Source organism: Xiphophorus maculatus, chromosome 17 (assembly GCF_002775205.1).
Source record: "Xiphophorus maculatus strain JP 163 A chromosome 17, X_maculatus-5.0-male, whole genome shotgun sequence".
Classification (NCBI taxonomy): domain Eukaryota; kingdom Metazoa; phylum Chordata; class Actinopteri; order Cyprinodontiformes; family Poeciliidae; genus Xiphophorus; species Xiphophorus maculatus.
In genome coordinates, this window is record NC_036459.1 from 2,787,236 (window position 1) to 2,808,761 (window position 21,526).

The 21,526-nt window shown below is 37.7% G+C and overlaps 2 long non-coding RNA genes across 2 annotated transcripts in view; one reads left to right on the forward strand and one right to left on the reverse strand.

Moving 5' to 3' along the window:
• Positions 1 to 1,684: 1,684 nt before the first annotated feature.
• LOC111611808 overlaps positions 1,685 to 21,526 on the forward strand; it is a 33,438-nt gene continuing 13,596 nt past the window's right edge. The window contains exons 1-2 of the long non-coding RNA XR_002754240.1: positions 1,685 to 2,000; positions 8,525 to 8,619. This is a non-coding gene — a long non-coding RNA (uncharacterized LOC111611808). The remainder of the gene's footprint in view (positions 2,001 to 8,524; positions 8,620 to 21,526) is intronic.
• LOC111611809 lies at positions 1,697 to 2,309 on the reverse strand. The gene is made up of 2 exons (XR_002754241.1): positions 2,252 to 2,309; positions 1,697 to 2,152 (listed from the first exon to the last, which is right to left on the reverse strand). It is a non-coding gene; the product is annotated as an uncharacterized LOC111611809 (long non-coding RNA).

Here is a 21,526-nt window from a genome sequence, read left to right on the forward strand (position 1 = left end):
CCACCCACAGAATCTTAAACTCTGACCAACGTGATGAAAAGACTTTTTGAACTTTGACTAGACCTTTACAATCCTTTATCTGAACAGTCATTTTTACCCTTAGTTCAGCTCATTTAAACTCTTAGAGTTACAAATGTTTCATTATCTTATTTTTTTTAAATGTATATATTTTGTTTGTTTTGTTGCTTTAAAATAAGAAAACTTAAAGCTTTTGGGAAGACAGGAAGGATACAAAAAAGTAAATAGTAAAAGTAAAAAAAGCACATGGTTTCCAACTTGACATGAAAAGATATTTCTAAAATATATATGAAACCTTAAACAGGATTTAGTTATATCTTTATTTAAAAACAAAAGATGGTTATTTTTCATGTTCTTAAAGGTTCAGTCACCTGCACCTTTACTAATGAAGTGAGTTTTAAGCTAATTGTTTGCTCTGGATTGTGTTTTTTTTATGAGATGAAATTAGATTGTAATTGGTTTATCTCAAATTATTGTTTATCTTTCCCTTCACCTAAAATCACAATAAAATATTTAGAAATTTTACAGTTTTTCTACCCAGTGATCAACTTGAAACTAATTCCTTTAAATATTCCTGCCTTTCTTGTTACCTTCCACACATTTAAAGTTTTCTCTGAACAAACCAGGCTGCAGAGCTTGCAGGTGACACTGGAGATCAGATGTTGCAGATGTTGATATGTAAACAGCAACGTGGCGACCGGGACGCAGCGGTTCCTGAAACACAGAACCGGCCCGGCTGCTCAGAGATGCAGAGATAAGAAAGTTTAAGCCGCTGATGGGAGAAATTCACCTGGAGGCTAAAATCACAGCTTCCCTTTGAAATCTCTGCAGGGTTTTGGTTCAGCTTGAGGAGTTTCTGTCTGCATCCCTTCTGGATGGTTTATTTCTAAATAACTATAATCTGCAGGGAGATCAAATTTAAGATTTAAAGTACAAGATTCCTCCAATCACTAGACACCAAATCAGTGCAAAGTTCCTTCTTAGCTCCAAACCTGTATGAATTGACGCACGGATTTGTGTGATTCTGAATTATTTACAGTTTTTCTTTCTGTTATGTCCTTTAAGAAATGGTGGAAAAATCATCCACAATATCTCTTTGAGAAATGTTGAATTGATAGCAGTTACAACATTTAATTTCCCTTTGGGTTTAATAAAGCTTTTTTGAATTAAATTGTTTAATAGAAGACAATACTTAATTTTAAAAATTACATTTTATTTTTAAAAAGTGTTATTCATTGCTAAATGTCTAAAAATGTAAAAATAAATGAATAGAAAAAAAGACTTATTAATTTTTATTTTTTCAATAAATTACTTCTATAAAGTTTAAAATGTAAAAAAATCTAAAAATAAAAAACTGATTTAAATTTGTTTTTTTTAATAAAGGTAAATTCTTAATGTTTTATTTATAAAAATAAGTTACATAATACAAATAGTATTAATTTAAAAATAAATTAATACAAAAAAGGTATGTAGTTAACAAAATAATCATATTTAATTAAAAAATACTCATACAAATTATTATTTTTAAATTAATTTACAAATAGTATTTAATTAAAATATAGTTTATGTATTTATTTTTCAACAAAAGACACGTTTTTATTCATGTTTTATATGTAAAACATTTTTTTAAATAAATGAATCCAAAAACTTGTGATGTAGAATGAAAAGGAATGAAAACTGGAGACTTTAGTGTTTTATTGGGAGGGATGAGAAGGTTTTCAGTTGAGCTGAGCAGGTGTGGAGGTTTCAGCAGGTGGGACTGCAGCAGGATCCAGCCGCTGGGATCAGACCAGCCCGGCGGGCGGCGCTTTCTGCTACCTGGCTGGGATCCTGGATCCTTCCCCCCCACACACCGACTTTCAGAAGTGCTCCGGACTTCCTGGTACGGGACCATGGATCCTCACCGCCAACACTCCAGGAATGAGAAGGGATTTTACCCGCAGGCGATGTGAAGCAAGCGGAGCCTTCGAGTTGGAAGCAAGGTGAGCGGGTTGGGAGGTCGAGGAGGAGTCGGAGCGGAAACTTGTCCGGATCCCCGACACCAAACGCGGCTGTCAGTCATCGAGGAGACGGTGGTGCTTCTGCGGGGCGGGATGAAGGCGGCGCCGGGGCTTTTCTGCTCTCCACCGGGGATCTGAATGGATTTATTCAGCTTGGTTAAATATGGTGCTGAAAATGTTATTCATGTGTTATTATTTAAACTTTGTACTTATTTGTATTCACCGAGGCCTACCTAGCCAACCCCCCACTGCTACCGTGGAGCTAGCGGAGTTACGCTAACACACTTCCGGTTGCAACCTACAAAATAAAAGTACTCTCAACGTCTTATCAACTTGGTTAATTAGCTGCTAATTGGGCTTAAACGAAGAATACATATTAACTAAATTATACAAGAAAAGATTAAATAAATATCACACAAATTTTATCTGAAATCAACACTACATCCTAAACAAGAAACATTTAATTATTAACTCCTGGAATACTGAAGGAGACATTTAATTTCCTGTTAGATTTATGACAGAGGTACAAAAAATGTCAAAATCATTTAGAGCAAAGTTCAACAATATGAGAGAATATTAAGGATAAGATAAGATTTATTTGTCATTGTCATCAACAGATTACAACGAGATTGAGATTTGCTCGACTCGAGTTAAGATGCAGGTTATGTGTATATACATAATATACAAAGATAAATAAATAAATAGTACAAAATGAGAAATAAATAGACATCAGAAGATGGTTGCAGCGCCTGGAGGTGTCACAACAGAATATACATTTATAACAAAGTGGTGTCAAGAGCAGAAGTTCTTATGCCTTTGAATTTAATACCAAAGGTTCTTAATTTTCCTGCAGACACAGTTATTATCCTATTTTAAAAATTAATGTTAAAGGAAAAGTAGCTACGCCACAAATTTAGCAAGTAGCAATAGTTGCCAATTAAAGTGGTGACTGAAGCTCATAAATTCAGGAATCTGAATGAACTTGGAAAAACATGGTTCCAAAGTGATTTATTAAAATAAAAAGAGAAACATACATATAATGTTTAAATAACTACTATAACAGGCATATAACTAAATGTGCTACAAAAACGTGCATGTAAAATTATCTGTTATAACACAATAGATATTAGGGAAGTTGATTTGGTTTATTTTCTTTTTAAGAATTTAGTGATTCATTCAAATGTAAAGACAAAAAACAAACAAACCCAAATGTTACATTTGACAGTTAGTAATTAATGATAATTATTATTTTTCTCAAATGACAGTAGGGGTCCACAGCAGGCAGTTGTGACTTTGAATAGCAAATAACAGTAATTGTACTTCCGGTCCTGACTGGGCTAATTGTTGTACTTTTATTCGCTCCCCTGCATTGGACTCCATACAAAGTGCTCAACCAATCAGCGCCTCCACTCGGATCCCTTCTTGCTTCTGATTGGCTGTGCTGGCCTGCCTGTCCCAGTGATGAGCTCCGAGCTGCTTCTGCTTTTCAGCGGTTTTTTTTATGAAACAAGGACTGCAGTTGTTTTTGTTTTAAAGCCGGAATTCATGCGGATATCACCCGCGGTTATCGGAGGCGGCTTTTAACGGGACTTGGTTGTATAAAGTTGGTCATTATGGGATGTTTTCTGCTTCACGAAACGGGATAGTTACCTTTCGCAGCAAGGTATGTGAAGTTTGCGGAAATGCTAGCCGGTAGCGATTGGAGCTCTTTCAAAATAAAACGTACATTGTGTGGGAAGTAGGGTTTAATTTGGACAAGCTATATTTGTTTTGCTAGATATGCAAAGAAAATACTTAATACAATTAATGTGGTGATTTAAGATATAATTCACAGCGGCTTTTTGTCTTGTTTTGCGGATTAAATTTTTATTTTGAAAACTGCGGTAAGACAAATAACCTAATCGCTGCTAGCTTGACTCTGTCCTATTCTGCTTCAGGATAATGCGGCTTAAGGCAGATTTACAATTTGAAAACACAAGGTGTGTGTTGTAGCTTGGCTCAAACAGCTTTAAGTTTGCCGAGCAGTTAAAAGGTAAACAATCTACCGGAAGAAGGTTTAATTGCCTCTGTGATTGTTTTCTTCTCCAGGATGTCAGAAATCAGCACCACAAGTATGGATGTGTCAGGGTCAGACTTTCTGCTTCACCAGCTTTCATTTTCTAGCTTTGAATCATCGCAGGGATCAACTTCTTCCCTGTTCTGATTTAAAACTTTGATAAAATGCCAGAGAATCAAATCAACATAACTGGGAAAGTCAAGTCAGAAAAACAGCAGGAGGAATAAATTTACCATTATTAAGGAGAGTTTCTAAAACATTCCTGTGTGAACGCTTCCTAAACTGCCTTCAGGGTTTTTTGAAATACTTTAAAAGTGAGCTACATTATCATATTTTCCAATAATTGTCTGTCACAGAAAAAGCTGAAGGCAGTTTGTTGGGCTAAACATGTCAGGCTTCTGCTGTAAACAGACAGTATGAAGATAAGAGGAACAGATCGACTCCAGCCCTCTACTCTTCATTCTCTGACAGTTTTGAGCTCTGACGAGAACAACGCTGCGTGTTTTCAACAATCTGACCTTTCCAAAAAACTAATCCTGCTGCGTTTTGTACGACGTGGCATTTTAGAGTTCCATACACAGCCCTGCAAAAATATTCAGCTCAACTTTTACACGTTTGTGTTCAGCTGCAGATAAAAACCAAAATAAAGCAAACACTTAGTCATTTCAAACTATCAGCATCAAAGTGTAAGCAGTCATGCATAAAATATTATTGTAATGATAGAAATTAGGATATATTGGCTGCAGATTGGATCTGAAATTGTTTTCACCAAAGAGAATCTGTTATCAATCTCTGCATTCCTGCTGCTTATCTCTGAAAACACAACATACTCCTCTTAGCTCGGTAATGACCTCATTTTCTGGAGATAAGAATTAGTTTAAAGTGTTTTTTTTTAAACGCAAAACAGTCGACTTGTAACAACAGGAAGGAAAACAAAGAAATGTGGATGAATTATTGTTTTATTCAGTAAGAAAATGTCAAAAAAGGGTTTTTGAAACCAACCTAAACCTGCATGAAGCTTGTAAAACAATGAAATAACTTTGATTTACAACATGAGCCAAAGCCAGAAACCAGTCAAATCAGGAACTTGATTTAGTGGTTCCAGTCTGACAACATGAAGTAGGCTAAAAGGTTTCAGAGAGAAACAGATCAGCAGAAGAACAGCAGTAAATCCACATCTGAATGTTTTGTAGTGAAATAGCCCTGTTGCAATAAGAAATAAATCAATTAATCCATTAATCTTATGATAAATTAAAACAATGTCTGCGTTATTTATCATTTTTCTGTTTCTGTCAAAAACTGGCTGATAAAAGTCTTCAGTCTGGTTCTTTGGTCTCAACTAAACCTTTTTTTAAGGATTATTTTTGTTTCCACAGACTTAATAATCCATTTTATTTGTTGTTTCTGTTATTTTGTTTATTTATTTGGATATTTAAAATGTTAAAATCTTAAATGTTCATTAGAATTGAAAGTTTATTTATCTTTGAGAATGTTTTCTTGTTTTATTATGTCATTACTATTATATTATTTAAAAATGGTCTTAAAACAACGATATTATCGTTTATCACAATAAGCTCTGGGACAATTTATCATCCAGAAAATGTAGTTATTGTGACAGGGCTAGGCCTAGTCAAAATCTGGAGGTAAATACGGGACGAGACATGTTGGTTTGGATACGTTTTTGTCATCATTCCTGTTAGAATAATTATCCAGTCAAACATCAGGTTTTAAACGCAGCAGTTTCATCTGAGCTCTTACTCTTGAATAAGTAATCAAACCCTGACGCCCCTCGTCCTCTGGGCGCCCTGGACCGGAGCCGAGCCCATCTGAGGCTCCGTGACGGACAGGAAATGGAAAAAGCTGGCAGTCGTCGGGGTCAGCCGCTGCAGATTAGTTCATCTCCTCCTCCAGTTGCTTTTCAATCTGTGCTGCAGGGTCTGCAGAGCTGCTGCAGACAATTGAATCAACCCGACCGTGTGTGTGTGTGTGTGTGTGTGTGTGTGTGTGTGTGTGTGTGTGTGTGTGTGTGTGTGTGCGTGCGTGTGTGTGTGTGTGTGTGTGTGTGTGTGTGTGTGTGTGTGTGTGTGTGTGTGTGTGTGTTTTCCTGTTGAAAGGGCAGTGGATTTGCCCGTTCGTCACATGGCTTCCCAGACTCTCAGGGTCCGTTTCGTAGCAACAGAACCTTCCATCCAGAACTTGTCAAAGTTCTCGTCTGAATTTTACTTTTTGTCTTCAAATTGTTTGTTTTTCTTGGTTTTGTATTTTGCAGACAGAAAATTCATCCATGATTCTTAGTTTTCCTTCCTGTTGTTGCAGTCGACGTGGAGGAAGGTTGATTTGGTGTCTGTGCTGAAGTGACTGGATGTTTTTGGGTCATTTTTCTGGTGAAAACGCAGAAAAAAACGACCCAGTTCAACCTGGATCACGGATCATTCGCTGAGCTTTAAAGTTTGGTTTTTAATCCAAGAGCCATTTGGAGTCTAATCTAGGGGAAAATGTCGTTTTGAAAGAATATGTTTGTGATGGGCGATACATTTTTGGTTTTTGAAGATTTAATTTTTTGAAAATCTGAATTTGTTTTCATCAGCATACTCATTTTGTATTTGAACTTTTAGGTCAACTCTACGATGAACCAAGCTATATTTTTAAATTTTTTAATTTTTAATTACAAGAACAATGTCATAATATTACCAGAATACAACAGAGTTGAAATAATATGAGAATAAAGTAATAATTTTATGAAAACTCCAACATGAGAAATAAACAATGGGAATCAGGAATGTCAAACACCTTGTGAAGTGAAAGTTTTACAGATAATAGTTAATAGAAATAGTTAATCTTTTACCGCATTAGCATGAAATTATTACTGAAATAATGAATTAAGTGACATCAGACGGCCGTGGCGTTGGGCTTTATTGGCTGTTGATCCTCTGACTCGCTGCGGCTCCGGATGCTGACCGTCCTGCTGGACTCTGGAGGAGATCCAGCCAGTTTGTGTTTGTGCTGCTCTGTTTCTGATCCGATGCGTCCGTTTGGGCCGGTTTCTGATCGGTAACGGCTAACCCGCACTGTGAGAGCAGGAGCTCCACTTCTCTCACTGAACCAAAGCGGTTCTGTTTCTGCTGGACTGGACGACCTTCACCTCTCACAGGAAACCGTATAAAAGCCGTTTCCTTCCTTTAATCTAAGAGCCTGTAGAAGATTTCATTGTGATGTTTTATTGCAGCTTGAGGAAGTTTGAAGTTCAGTTCATAAAACCTGAAGCTTTTTGACTCGACGCGGGGAAATGTGTCGTCATTCTGGATATGAATGCGCTTCACTAAAATATTTCTCCTTTCTGTGTCGGCTGAAATCACGAGTCTATTTTAAGCTTTTAGCATGAAACTGGTTCTGTTGGGGGTTTCTGGCAGGTTTGGTTCTTCTGCAGACACTTTGCTCTGATTGGTTGATGAGGTGACTTTTATAAAGTTACACAGTTTACACCATGTTGTTCAAAACTATTTAGTTTTAAATCTTTAAGTTGGAGTTAGCATGCTTGGAGCTAACTAAATATTTAGCTAGCTACTTATTTATTAATTTACAAACAGCATTTTTGCTAGTCAATTTAAATATTTAGCTCCAAACTAAATATTACTAAATAAACATTTACTTTGAACCTAATTTTTCATAGTTCAGATCAGAGAGGCTTTAAACGAGTTGCTGTTAGTCATTTAAAAAAAAGAAGTGAGATCAGACATTTGGAGAAAACGCCAACCTGGCAGGAAGTGTGGAAAGTAAAGTTTGTTATGGTGGCAGGTCTCTGCAGTATCCACACTCTGTGACGGGTTGAAATAGTCCAGCAGTGCAGCTCAAATTCTCCAAAAAATCACTTTTGCTTCACAATCTTCTGAACTTTTTCCTTCCACTTAACTTTCCATTATTATGTTAGTCTTCCCCATTAAGGTTTGGGCCATAAGAAATAAAAATATAACAACTTAACTAGAACTGAATATTTATTATCATTTACTGTATATAATGAATAAAATCATATTTTTTTAACCTAAATAAAGATTTATTTATTATTTTTTCAGTCCTTCACATCTGCTTCGTTTCTCCGTCACCTGCATCCTTTCCCTGCAGCGATCAAATTACCCCCATCACCACACGCCGTCCTCAGATTACTGTAATCTGGTCCGGAGTATTGGCGCGCCGCTAACGGCTCCAACACATAGCGGGTAATTTACCCGCCGACATTTCTGTCCCCGAGAAGGCGGTCGTTACCAGAAACTCGCCTTCACTCAGCCGAGGGAAGCCATGTTTGTTCTCATAACGCTGTCCAGACACAAAATCTGAACACAAAGTTCAGATTGAATCTTCGTTCTACGGCAGATTAAAGATGTTTCATGTCTTTAGGAATCAAAGTTTTGGTGATTTTGCTGTCAGAATGATTCTGGTTCTGGTTCCTCTGCAGGTCATGAGTTCCTCTCAGAAGGACCCAGTGGAGATCAGCCTCACCTGCCCCACCCAGGCCTCGTCCTGCCCCCCGCCCCCGCGCTCCCACCATGAGTAAGTGGGACCAGTTTGGTGCTCTGACTGGTGCTGGTCCAAAAATCTGGAAATCTGAGAACATTTTTCAGTTCAGGTTTTATTCTGTTCTGAGTTTTTAGCAGTGAATTCTGACACAGCGACAGTTAATAGAAGCTGCCTAGAAATATTCATCACCGTTTTGATGCAAAAAATACTCAGTTATTTATTCCTTGTGGAGAATTTCTATTCTATTCTACTCTACTCTGTTCTATTCTACTCTACTCTGTTCTACTCTGTTCTATACTATTCTATTCTACTCTACTCTGTTCTATTCTACTCTACTCTGTTCTATTCTACTCTATTCTGTTCTATTCTGTTCTACTCTATTCTGTTCTATTCTGTTCTACTCTATTCTGTTCTATTCTACTCTACTCTGTTCTACTCTACTCTGTTCTATTCTACTCTATTCTACTCTATTCTGTTCTATTCTATTCTATTCTACTCTATTCTATTCTGTTCTACTCTATTCTATTCTGTTCTACTCTATTCTATTAGCTCACTTTGGTTGAGACTCACTTTGCAGTTTTTCTTGCTGAATATCTGATCAGCTCTCAGGTTTAAATCTGGCTCTGAAGCTGTTTCAGTGATCCAGTTCTGGTTGGTTCTGGTTCTGGAAATGATCAGTTTTCTGAGTGAAAATGTTTTGGAAAACGAAACTTGATAATGAAATAGACTTGTTCTCTGGGAGAGAAATATTGTTCGTTCATTCATTCATTCATTCATTCATTCATTCATTCATTCATTCTATAGGAATTTCTGTCATAGATTCGTATTAAAACTAATTTCTATTTTAATAGTTTCTCTAATAAGAACCAACAACTCTTGGAATTTGAGTTGAAAAGTTTCCTTTTAATGTCAGACCAGAACTCGTTCACATCCGGTTCCGATCCGGATCATCAGGTCTCAGCTCAGCGCTGCGTTGGAAACCCTTCACATGTCGTTTCTCCTTTTGCTGTTTTTGGCTTTTCACTGTTACATTTTTCTGTTTCTGGTTGGTTTTATGTGTCACGGTCCAGTTGTTCAGTGTTTCCCTCCAGGACTGCAGCTCTGGGAGGTTCTGCTGCCTCTGACATCATCCTGCTGCTGCTGCAGTATCTATTATCACTGCAGTATACAGTATCTGTTATCACTGTATCTATTACAGTAGAGCAGATATCTATTACTGTATCTATGCAGTATCTATTATCACTTCATGATTAAGATTATTAAATGTTTCAGCTTACAGAAGCTTCAGAAACAAAGTCTTAAATCATCTTTGTTTCATAATCAAACTTTTGTCCTTCCACTTAACTTTCCATTAATATGCATGTATTGATTCAGCCATCTTAGTCTTCCCCGTTAAAGGGACAGTATTGTGTGTTTTCCAGACACATGGCAGCCATTTTATAGCAGGATCAAGTAATTATGTTACCTTCAGTTGTTATAAAAATGCTACATATTTCAAAGAAATGTAACTTCTGGATTTATCGCCTGTCTCTTTAAAAACTGCTGCTCTGTCTGAAGCTCCGCCTTCAGGAAGTCATCCCAGCATGGCTCCTCTATTAACCCTTTAACGTCTACACCATGTGTTGCTAAGTCTCATAAAATCCACTAATATTTTTGGTCAGAATTTGACAAAATGTAAAAAGTAGCGGCCATCTTGTTTTCATCTTGTTTTCTATAAAGCGTCGACTGAAACTGGAAACGCTGATTAATAAATCAACAAAACCAACGATGATTTTGTTGCTTTAATGTGAGCTGAATGAGCTCAGCAAGCAGATCTGAGGAAAGGTCTTTCATGTCCTCCATTATTCATCCCAACCTTTGATGGACTCGCCTGGAGACGGTTGACGATGTTGATACCCTGAACTAATTACCTTAATTACCCCCCAGCAGCACAGAGAGGGGGAGAGCTGGCTCACTCTGCCGCTAATGAGACTCTTAACGAGGTCGGATCCGATTGGCCGGGGCTTCTACGTTTTTATGAGGATCAGCAGAAGAGAAGTTAGAGGTTCATATTGGAGCCGGTTCTGATTCTTCTGCACTGCAGGAATAGAAACCAGCAGCTTCAGTTCAGGATTTATGATCATGTTTGGTTCTGGTTCTGGAAACGCCACTGAACCAACCATCTGGTTCCTGAAGAGGTCCAGTTGGTTCATATCTCACCCAAAACCATTCCTTAACTTCCAAAGCCTGTAGGAAGTTTTCACTCCCAGTGAAGTTTCAGCTTTTTTGAATCAATCATGAGCAAAAAAAAGATTTTTCTGTCAAAGAAAACTCAGTGAAAACTGATTTCTGTAACATAAAAACAATTAAATAAAATATGTGACATAAAATAAGTCGTTGCATAAATATTCAGTATTTAGTGTTTACACCTGGATTGGTTTCAGTTTTCCTGCTAAACTGTTCAGCTGTGAACAGGTCTGGGCTTTGACTAGGCCACTGCAGAACCTGCACCTTGTTTTCGCTCAGCTGTAGCTAAATGCTTCGGGTCGTTGTCCTGATGGAAAATAAATGTTCTCTGTCTGACATGATGCTGCCACCGCCGTGCTTTACGGTGTTGATGGAGCGTTTGTCTGATGAAGCTCCATTTTGGTCCCATCAAACCAGAACTTTGTCATCTTCGAAAGAACAACCTGAGAAATGAGGAAGAGACGCTTCGTATCGTTTTGTTGGAGTTATGTAGAATAAAACCAGTTTATATCAGTTTTACTCTTTAAATGCTTTTAGATCACAACAGAGACACAAGTTCTTTAAAGATGTGTATTGAATCTGTTTAGGTTTTACTTTAAAAGTGCAGGATTGTACTTTAATATCACTATATGGACTCAGTAGAAAGTTAATGACAGCTCTGTTGGTTATTCTGTCCAGAAAACAACCAAACTAAACTCAGGACTCCTTTCTGTTGATTAAAAAATGTCAGAATGAAGCTAGAAGTTGATCTCCTGCATGTTGTAAATCATCTAATGTGACATTTTGAGGCGTTTCCTTCAGTAGGAGGACGGTTTGTAGGTCAGACCCACCGATCTGTCCTTCACCTAACTCACACCTTCCTCCCTGCCTGTCGGAGGCAGACGGATGTCAGCCGGTGCGTCTGGCTGCAGTGGGCTGTAATTATCTGCTGCTCAGCCTCATCTGGTCTCCATCTGCTCGACTCGGCCGCGTTCGCTGCGCTGCAGCGCTCAGACCAAACAGGTCGTTACGCCTTTCCACAAAAACCTGCAGCTCTGATTAAAAGCTAGAAAACACAGGAGTATCAGATATGGTCAAACTCTCAAAAAATATCGCAAAACCACTAATCCAACCCGAAACCTGGGCAGTAATTACAAAACTACAGTACAAGATTTACAATACTAGAAAAAAGAGCAATAATACTAATCGATATTTAGAAAAAAACTATTTATAAAATCTAAATGATTAAAGTTCATTCGTATAGTGAAACAGCTCTAGTTCCTTATGCAGCCAAAAACAAACAATTACCAGAAAACATTCAAAAATTGTTTAAAACTAATTGACAATTTATAAGTTAATAAGTGAATCAGAGTTTTAAAATCTGCAAATTCGAAACTATTCGAATAAAATTAGAGTCAAACTGTGGAATAATTTGAAAATTGAGCAAAATCCCAATTGAAACTGTTCATAGAAAATATTATTATTAATATAATTACTGTTTATTGTTATTAGTGTTTTTGTTAGTGATGCTAGTTTTGTTTATTGGTGAAATTTAAAGAAATAATCACTGTTAATGTAATTAAAAATAGATACTCTGTTGATAGGTTTAGTCAGGTGGATAAGGACGAGGAAAATTAAGCAAAATAAAAGTTTTGACCTGATTTCATGCTGGAAATATTAACAAACAAAACATCTGTGGTCATGTAGAGATGACGTCCTCTACATGTGAAAATGTCTGCAAACAGATGCACAATTATACAACCGTATGTCTTTGAAAAGCAGAAGTAGAGCCTTCTGCACAACCAAACAGAATGATGCAGTAAGTAGTTTCTGGATGGCAAGTCGACAGCAAAACGGTTGTCTTTTCCAGCAGCCATTGTACCAGCTGACCAAACTCTGGTTGCTAGGTAACGGCTCATTTTCCAGACACCAGAAATCATAAACCTATTGGCCAAAAACAGCTGTTTTTGTAGTTGGTGTTGTTTTAGAAGCAGTGGAGACCCGACTGGGAGAATAAAAACGTTCAAAATGTGAATTTAGTGTATTGGGTCCCTTTAAGGCTTCAGATGGTTTGTTTTGGTTGTTTAGTGGGGGTGTGCTGCTCTCAGCTGAGCCTTTTGTGCTTGTTGTGTTGGGTAGATGTCGGCTGAAGGGCCCAACATGTCCCTGCAGCTCCTGTCATTCAGCATCCTACTCACTGCAGCTCCAAATAACTCCTCCACAGTTCCTCTCTAATAGCGCCGCTGCTAATGCGTTTATGCAGCAGTGGTTGTTATGGCTGCCTCATCATTTCCAAATTGCTCCCTGGTGTTTCCAGTTATTTTTGCTTTGTTTTTGTTTGCACGGCTGCACTCGGAGGCCTCCTCTGACACGTCTCAGCCCAGAGTGACTCAAGTCTGCTTGCTAGGAAGGTTGGTAACTGTTGGGAAACATCTGAGGAAAGAGGCGGCTGCACCAGTCGGGCGGGTTCCTCCTGGCCTCCACCAGGATTTATCCCCTCCAGCATTCCCTGCTGCCAATTTGAACTTGAATGAGGATTAGCAGGTTAAAGGTCAGAGCAGATTTCCAACCAGATGACACATTGAAGCGCACAGTAGCAACATTAGAGGGTTTTTTATAACTGTTTTCCCAGCAGCAGCAGTAAACCTCTTTTTTTGTGGTCGGTCTTTCCAGAAACCGCCTTGTTTTGCCAGCTGTTTTATCAGCGTGGCACAGATTCCTCTGAAGCAGAAGCTGTGGAGATGTAATTCACTTACCGCAGAGCATAAACCTTCAGATTGATTATCTCTCCTCGGAGAGTTTCCTCCCATTCTTCTTTAAAGCCACACGACTCGGCAGCAATCTGAGAGGAATCTGTCCTCTGAAGCCTGAGCTTCTGCACAGCGGAAACCGCTAGCTGGTGATAGCAGAGCAGAACGAAGGTTAGGGGGTAAATACTTTTCCACACGGTGCCAGTTTGGTGTGGATAGATTATTTTTCCCTTATCACATTTTTACAAAACATCTTATATTTCCTCAGGTTATCTTTGTTCAATATTAAAATGTGTTTAATCTGAAATATTGAAGTGAAAAATGGAATAAATGTGTATTATAATTACTCAAATGTGGGCGCCGTTAGCTAAAAAGCTAGCCTCATTAACGAGCTACAATGACATAGTATCTAGCAGAAACTAATGCTAACGTGCCAATTAAAATGTTGATCCCATTTTGTCTCAGGAACAAATGCTACAATGTCGTATATCGCCCCCTACAGGGGCGGATTTGTCATTACACGGTTTGTTTGGTACAGATGTTTCACTCATAGTTTCAGTTTCATATTTGTTGAGTATTGGTAATTCTGTTCACAGTGATCGACAGCAGGGCTTCAGAAAGGAGAGAATGGGAAGACAGGAAAGAGAACAGCAGCATCACCACCTTCAAAATAAGAGCATGAATAGGATGATAAACTTTATTCAACTGTTTATACAACAGCTAATTGAATTAACGCTTTAGAATTTACCCTGAAAAATAATTTAGGGGAAGCTAAGCGCGCTAATCATTTCCAAAGCTAGCTTAGCTATTAGCGGATTAGCGGCTTAGCAGAAATGTACCCACTATTGTAATTTCAGAGACCATTCCTTTTCCTTTAAATGTTTTATGTGACGTTTGAAGACTGGAAGCTGCAGGTTCTGACCCAGTGTCTGAAGTGAAGAATGCCGTTTTTCCAGCTTCACTCGTTGCGTTGGATGTCAAACGATGTGCTAAAGGTGTGACTGGTCGGTCTTACAGGAAGGAAGCTCTGCTGGAGTTATCAGGGCAGCAGAAGGAAGCTGGTCCAGTGACCCCAAACCTGTTGAACCATGAGCAAACCGAGGCTCCAAACCCTGGGATCCATGACTAAAATCAAATAAAGTCAGAAATGTTCCAGAGTTCAATGGAAGGGACTTAGAAACCAGAAGAGTCGGATCTCTGGAGGGATGTTGGCCAACTCCTCGGTACAGAAACATTTAGTTGTCTTTGGTTCTGGCATGCAGCTCAAAGTTTAGTTTCCTTTACAGAAGCAGGTTTTGCAGCGGGTGTGACTCTAGTTTATGTTTCACTTTGTTTCCATTTAGAGTCCTGGCTGTGGTCTGTTTACCTCCATCTCCACTCTGAGTTGTCACAGAAATGAGTTTAATGTACTGCTGCAGCTGATGATTATTGTAGTAATCAGTTATTCTCACCATTAATCAAGTAGTTACATAAAAAAGCAGATTTTTTATTTAACCACTTAAGCTTATTTTATATATTAGAAAAAAGATGCAAATAAGCAATTTTATCCTTTTTTTCCAATAAGAAAAGAAACATTTGATATATTGATTACTTTTTAATTTAATAAATGGATGCAAAAGCTCATTAATATTGGATTTTATTTTATTTGTTTACAGAATTTAAAGCAGGTGAAGCTAAAACTGCTACTTTAGTTCAGTGTAGAACTGATTTAAACAGCCTTTTTCTGAGTCTAGCGATTAATCTACTAAATCAGCTGACGATTATTTCAATAATCGATTAATCGCGACCAATCGGTTTAGCCCTAGTTCAGTTTCTACCTGTGACGGCTTGAAAAGATGCAGTAGAAAATAAACTGCTGCTCAGAAAGCAAAAATGGATCGACAAAATGTCAAAAAATCTTTATCAGCAATTAAAATGATCTCAAGTTGTTAGAAATTATTGTCATTGATTAATTGGATCTTGTGTGTCTGTTTGATAAATTTGGTAACAGCAGCAAATTCCCCATTAAACTGGTAAAATAATAACACAAACAGCAGTTTTATTTTTATCTCTTTAAGCATTGTAACATAAATATTTACAAACATTTATTGTTTTATTGCTTATTTTAATTTCTGAACTCCACTTGCTGATCCATCATCCTAACTTTGGGAATTTAGATGCTTTTTAACAGGAAACGTTCAGATTCAGGATTATTTTAGTCAGAATCTGTTGAGTGTTTAAATTTTCTCTACATCTGATGCAGCTTTTAAAGAAAGGAAGAGTGAAAGGAGCCTGCGCAGTTTTCCTGTAACGCTGAATGTTTGGATGAATTTGCTCTTTAATCTCGGTGTTTGCTACATTTCCAGCAGACCTTGAGTGTTAGTCTCGGTTTCTGTGGACTGAGGAACAAACGTGTTATCAGGCCATAAAAGGATAAAATCGAGCTTTTATTACAGCTGAAACTCCCTGCAGATTCAGGGAAACTAAACTGAAGGTAATTCAGCTGCAGATGTTTGAGTAAAAAGCTGAAACTTTGCTACAGATAATAAAAAACACCTCAGATTGGAGCTGCAGCTTGTTTCCTTCACCCTTCACACAAACAGAGACGTGTTTCCTCTCCGCAAGCCGTTCATGGTCGCTCTGTATTTGGTTGCCATGGTGAGCCGAGCGGCTCTGCCGTGTTTTTATCTGCTGTCCTCAGAAAGTTTGATCCATCCGTCCTCAGTGTGGAGACGTTGGACAAGCTGCGTCTTGCAGACCTGAAGCTGGTGTTGTAATTATTCCAGCGTCAGAGCGAGTTGGTCCTGAAAAACACCCAGGAAACACGGCAGAGCAGGAGGAACTCACTCTGATGTACCGCCAGAGATACAAGCACAATAATTACAAACTACTGACAGGACCGAGCGCACGGCCCTGAGGAACTCCACAGCAGGATGTTTAGATTGTAGGAAGCCGTTACTACATATATTACATAAAAAAGATTTTAATTCAGAAATGATTCATAATAAAATGGGATTGTGTTTAAATTTATTTAGGAACTCGATGAAGTTATAATTCTCAGAAAATTCTGTCCTGATCTTTTTTCCTTTTGTATGTTCATTAAGACAATAGTTTTGTTTCATTAACACAATAATTTTGTTTCTTTTAAAACTTCTACATTTATATACGCTGTGCTTTTCTCTTTGTTTTTGTTTTCACAGTTCTAGATTTATTATTCATGTGTTGGATGAATGTAGCGACTTTTCAATGCTCAATTATAGAAAAACGTGAAATAAAAAAGCTGCTTGCTTTGAGCAGGAAGTGACACGGGGGCAGGCAAACAGGAAGTGTGCCAGGCAGAACAGCAGGACAGGAAGCGGGAAAGTCGGAGTGAGGAGGGAAACGTCGAGTCAGCGCTTCAGATAGCATTTAGCTTCCCTTCAACATTTAATGGACGTTACGAATGATGGCTGCCGAGCAGATTGGTTCGTTTTTCACCTCAGATATGACAGAAAATAAAGGTGAAGGAAGTGAAACGTGATTGTTATCGTAAAAGCTTCCATTTTTCCTCCAGAGGCTTTTATTTTGAAATCTTCAGCAGATTCTGTGGAAATGCAGATTGTTGCGTGTCGATTCTGTCTGGTTGAGGGAGGACAAAAATAAGTGCAACTAAAACATCCAGACTCTCTATTCTTCTGCTAAAAAGCTAAATAAAACCAGTGGAATGGTTTAAATTATTAAGACATTTTAATATTTTAGATTGAAACTTTTAAAGAATATTTATGAGAATCATAACATATCAGTTCTGGCAGACATAAACAGATATTTACTGATTTTAGCAATCGGAAAAGTTAAAATACAGAATATTAAATGATTTTCAGCCTGGTTTTGAATTGGCCTGCAGCCAGTACAGAACTGACTGCAGTTGGTTTCCAACTGTACCTGAATGCACCACGAGAGCTTTCAGTTCTGGCTGAATGCAACAGGGAGCTGGACTTTCTTTTAGTACCACTGATGTTCATGTCATCATCTGAGGAGTAATTAGGAGACACAATTAAGCAATAATAACAAATATTACATCAGCCCAATTAAAAAAAAGATATTTCATTCAGAAATGCTCCATAATGGTGACGTAGAGTGCTGTATGCATATTCATGGAAAGTTTGGTGGAAGGAAAATAGGTGCCTGTAGGAACCTTTTGAACACTTTTTTCTTTGATTTTTTACTATCAAAATCTTGGGTTTTGTGGCGCTACTTTAGGAATATTTGCAATATTTTTTCCCCATTAAATCCAAAAATCCACATATTGAAGAAAAACATGAGCAGACGCATATTAACTCATTAAAGAACATAGATAGCTCGATTTTGGTACTCGCCATTTTGATAACGGACGGAAACTTAACAAGATGGCTGAGGCAGCAGTGGGTAGAATTAAGAAACACTGCCACCTGCAGGTGGGAGTCAGCATCACTCAAACCAAATGTTTTTTGTTTTTGAGAAACATTTGCGAGGAGAGGAAGTTGTTAGAATCCAGAGGAGAGCAGGAAGAAACATTCCTGATGTTTAAACATCCATCCACCCATCTGTACATCTGCTCATCCATCCATCTATACATCCAACTATTGTCTGTCCATCCAACCAGCTATCGATTCATCCAATGGTTCGTCGTTTTCATTTGTCCATCCATCTATCCATCCTGACTTGTTAGAATAATTCTGAGATAAGATAAATGGAATATTTTATGTTTTTAACAAAGTAAAAAATCCAGACGTTGAACCTAAACTCAATAAAACCAGTAAACTAGTTTAGATCTGAAGAGTCCTGGATGGTTTTTAGAAATGTAATTAATTACCTCTGTGTTTTTAACGTTGTTCCGGCTCTAGTTTGATCTGTTTTCACTCACCTCCGTCATCCTGACCTCCAGCTGTAGATTAAAACACACCGACGGATTCTCTCCCCTTCCAATCTGCTGAGGAAAATCTGATGAGAATTTATTGACCTGCTGATTGTTGGTCGGCTCCGTCCTGCTTCCTCTCCTGGTCGAAACTAGATCCATTTCGCCTCAGGAGGCCCGCTGCTCGCTCCGCTCTCATCCAGACCTTCAGCCGATCCTCTGGAGATGCAGATTGATTGATTCTGTCTTGTTGAGGCTTGAAAGAGGCGGATAAAAATAGGTGTAGCTCGATGGTTCCCTCACATCCATCTTTTTGCCTACTTCGTGTTGACAGAAGGGTTCTGTTTAATTTTCTTGAGACAATTTGCACTAAAATATCAGTTTAATCAATAAGTCCTGATTTAACGAGGAGGGCGATGACCTTTTCCTGGTTGGTTGAAAACTTCCAGATATTCACGTTGAGTTGGGAGAGAATTTTTTTACTAACAGTGGGAATATTTTACTATCTCACGATTTTATCCAAGATCAATTTTTAATCCAATTGAGTATTAGAAATGATTTCTGGGTTAATCTATTGAAAGACTGGGCTGGTTAAATCTCTTTCATTTTGTAGTTTTTGCGTTTGTGTACCGTCTCCATGACAACTACACGATGTGCCACGTAGTTACAAAATGGATGCCGACAGACTGCGGATTGGTTTTATTATTTTTGTATATCGATTCTGAATCTCATTGAATGAGTCCTGACTCATGTGAGTCGACTTTAACGCACCACTAGGGGGCAGTAGAAGTCCGTTTAGCCTGGTCACAATCACACATTTAGCTGGATGATAAATTGTGCCAGAAATTATTGCGATAAATGATAATATTATCATTTTGAGACCATTTTAAACTAATTTAACACTACATTATTAAAAACTTTAATTTCTACAGACCATTTCACACTGGAAAACAATTTAAAAATCCAAAATAAACAAACGTGAATTATAAAATCTAAAATTGCATTTAAAGAAGAATAATAATCATTGAGCTTAGACAGGAAAAAGTGGCAGGAAGTGAAAAGTAACTACTTCATACTGGTTGTTAAATGTTTGCAGCGTTTATCAAAATGGCGACTTTGCATCTACATTAAAGGGAAGAATAACATTATACATTTTTTATTATTTGAATTTATTGTGTGTGTGATTGATTTATTGCTTATTCCTGTTAACATCTTCGTTCCTATTGGACCGCCCATAGAAAAATAGATTTATACCAGAAGATTGTTGATAACTTCACAGAATTTGCTCAGATGTTTGAGGAATTTATCGTGAATGTTTCTGAAAATATGCGATAAATTAAAACTTTCGCTCCAGATTCCTGTTTTTTCTTTTGGAAATAAAATGAAACATTTTCTGGTCATTTCTGGTCAGTTATGTGATGCTTTCATAAATGACACTAAAAGCTTCTCGCTTTCGTGTTTGTAACAATCTTCACCTCGCTGAGTGGGGTCACAGCCTAGCAACGCCGGGTCGTAACCGTAGCAACAGCAGCTGCAGAGTCCAGCCATGCAGTAATTGGGTTTTCTGTTGAACAGCCGGAGGAGACAAATACACTGACACTTTATCACAGAGCTTCATGCAGTGTGTGTGTGTGTGTGTGTGTGTGTGTGTGTGTGTGTGTGTGTGTGTGTGTGTGTGTGTGTGTGTGTGTGTGTGTGTGTGTGTGTGTGTGTGTGTGTGTGTGTGTGTGGTCACACTGAAACTGAGCCTGGTTTTCATGTTTGGATCATTTGAACATTGTTTTATGGCTGTTGGAACCAGAAACGCTTTCTGCTGCTGCAGGATCTCCATCCAACACATGAAGCTTTACATTCTCCTTTTTAAAAAATAGAAATTAATTTTAGTGCAGCTTGTATATCAACAAAATAAGGAATATTTTCAATTCAAAAAACATTTTTGCTGTGAAAATTATTGAATTAATTAGACATATAAAGTTAACATCAAATACATTTGAAAATTGGAAATAAGAAAGTTTTTGTATTGTGGTTAAAGAACAGTCACATAAAAAAGTGTGATTTGAACCACTAATCTGCTCAGTAATTCCCATTAATCATAATTTGCATCTTTTGGTATTTATTGATATTTTTCATTGAAACAGTAGAGAAAATAGTAAAACTAACATTCCAGACAGTTTTGGGGGATTTTAAACAAAATTAATTGGAATTTATCATGAAAACAATAAATCCAAATCTTATCACAATAAATGATAAATGATACGAAAAAACGTCGCATTCAAATACGATCTTCTAATTCATCTGCAGCAAGAATCATTTCTGCAAGAATAATGAGAAACACTCAGAATTATTGGTATTTATTGAAACTTTTCAGCAAACAAACAAGATAATTATAAAAGTAACAATCCCAACATTACGGACAGTTTTAAACAATATTATAAATGATAAACGATACAATAAATAGCCATGAGAAAAAATTATTTCTACATATTAAATATGACCTAATTTTTAATATGACAGACTAATTTTTGCAATAATATGCAAGATTAATGGGATAAGAATGATGTATTATCATAATCCTGGTATTACAGTCAGATTTGGGGAATTTTAAACATCATTAACTGAAATTTATCTTGACAATGATGAATTATTTTTATCTTAACAAATGCAAATCAAATATGATCCTTTAATTCATCTGTATCGACTCATTTCTGCAATAATGATGAAATAAAAGCTCCAATTTCTGCAGAAACTCTGATGATCAGATGGAAAACTGGCAGCTTTTCCTGAGGCTCATTCCAGTAAAAACAGCTAATTTAACGGCTTTAATTTCATGGCTGTTGGATGAAAATGATCAGAGCAGCAGAAGGAGGCAGGATGGAGCGAGAAGGCGTTACCTGGGTGGTACAAATCATCCGTGCTCGTTCAGCCGTCTGCATTCTGCTCATGTTTCCGCTCCACAGCAGAAACACGATGAGAGGAGAGGAGGGAAGAGCTGCAGGCTCGTTAATTAGGATCTGCAGGATGTGAAGAGCGGATCGAGGAGCCAGCTGCAGCGGGAAGTTCCACCGCTCAGGACCTTTTGATCTGCAGCATCCAGCCGGGGACAGAAAGAAGCCGGCGGAGGACGGCTCCGCTC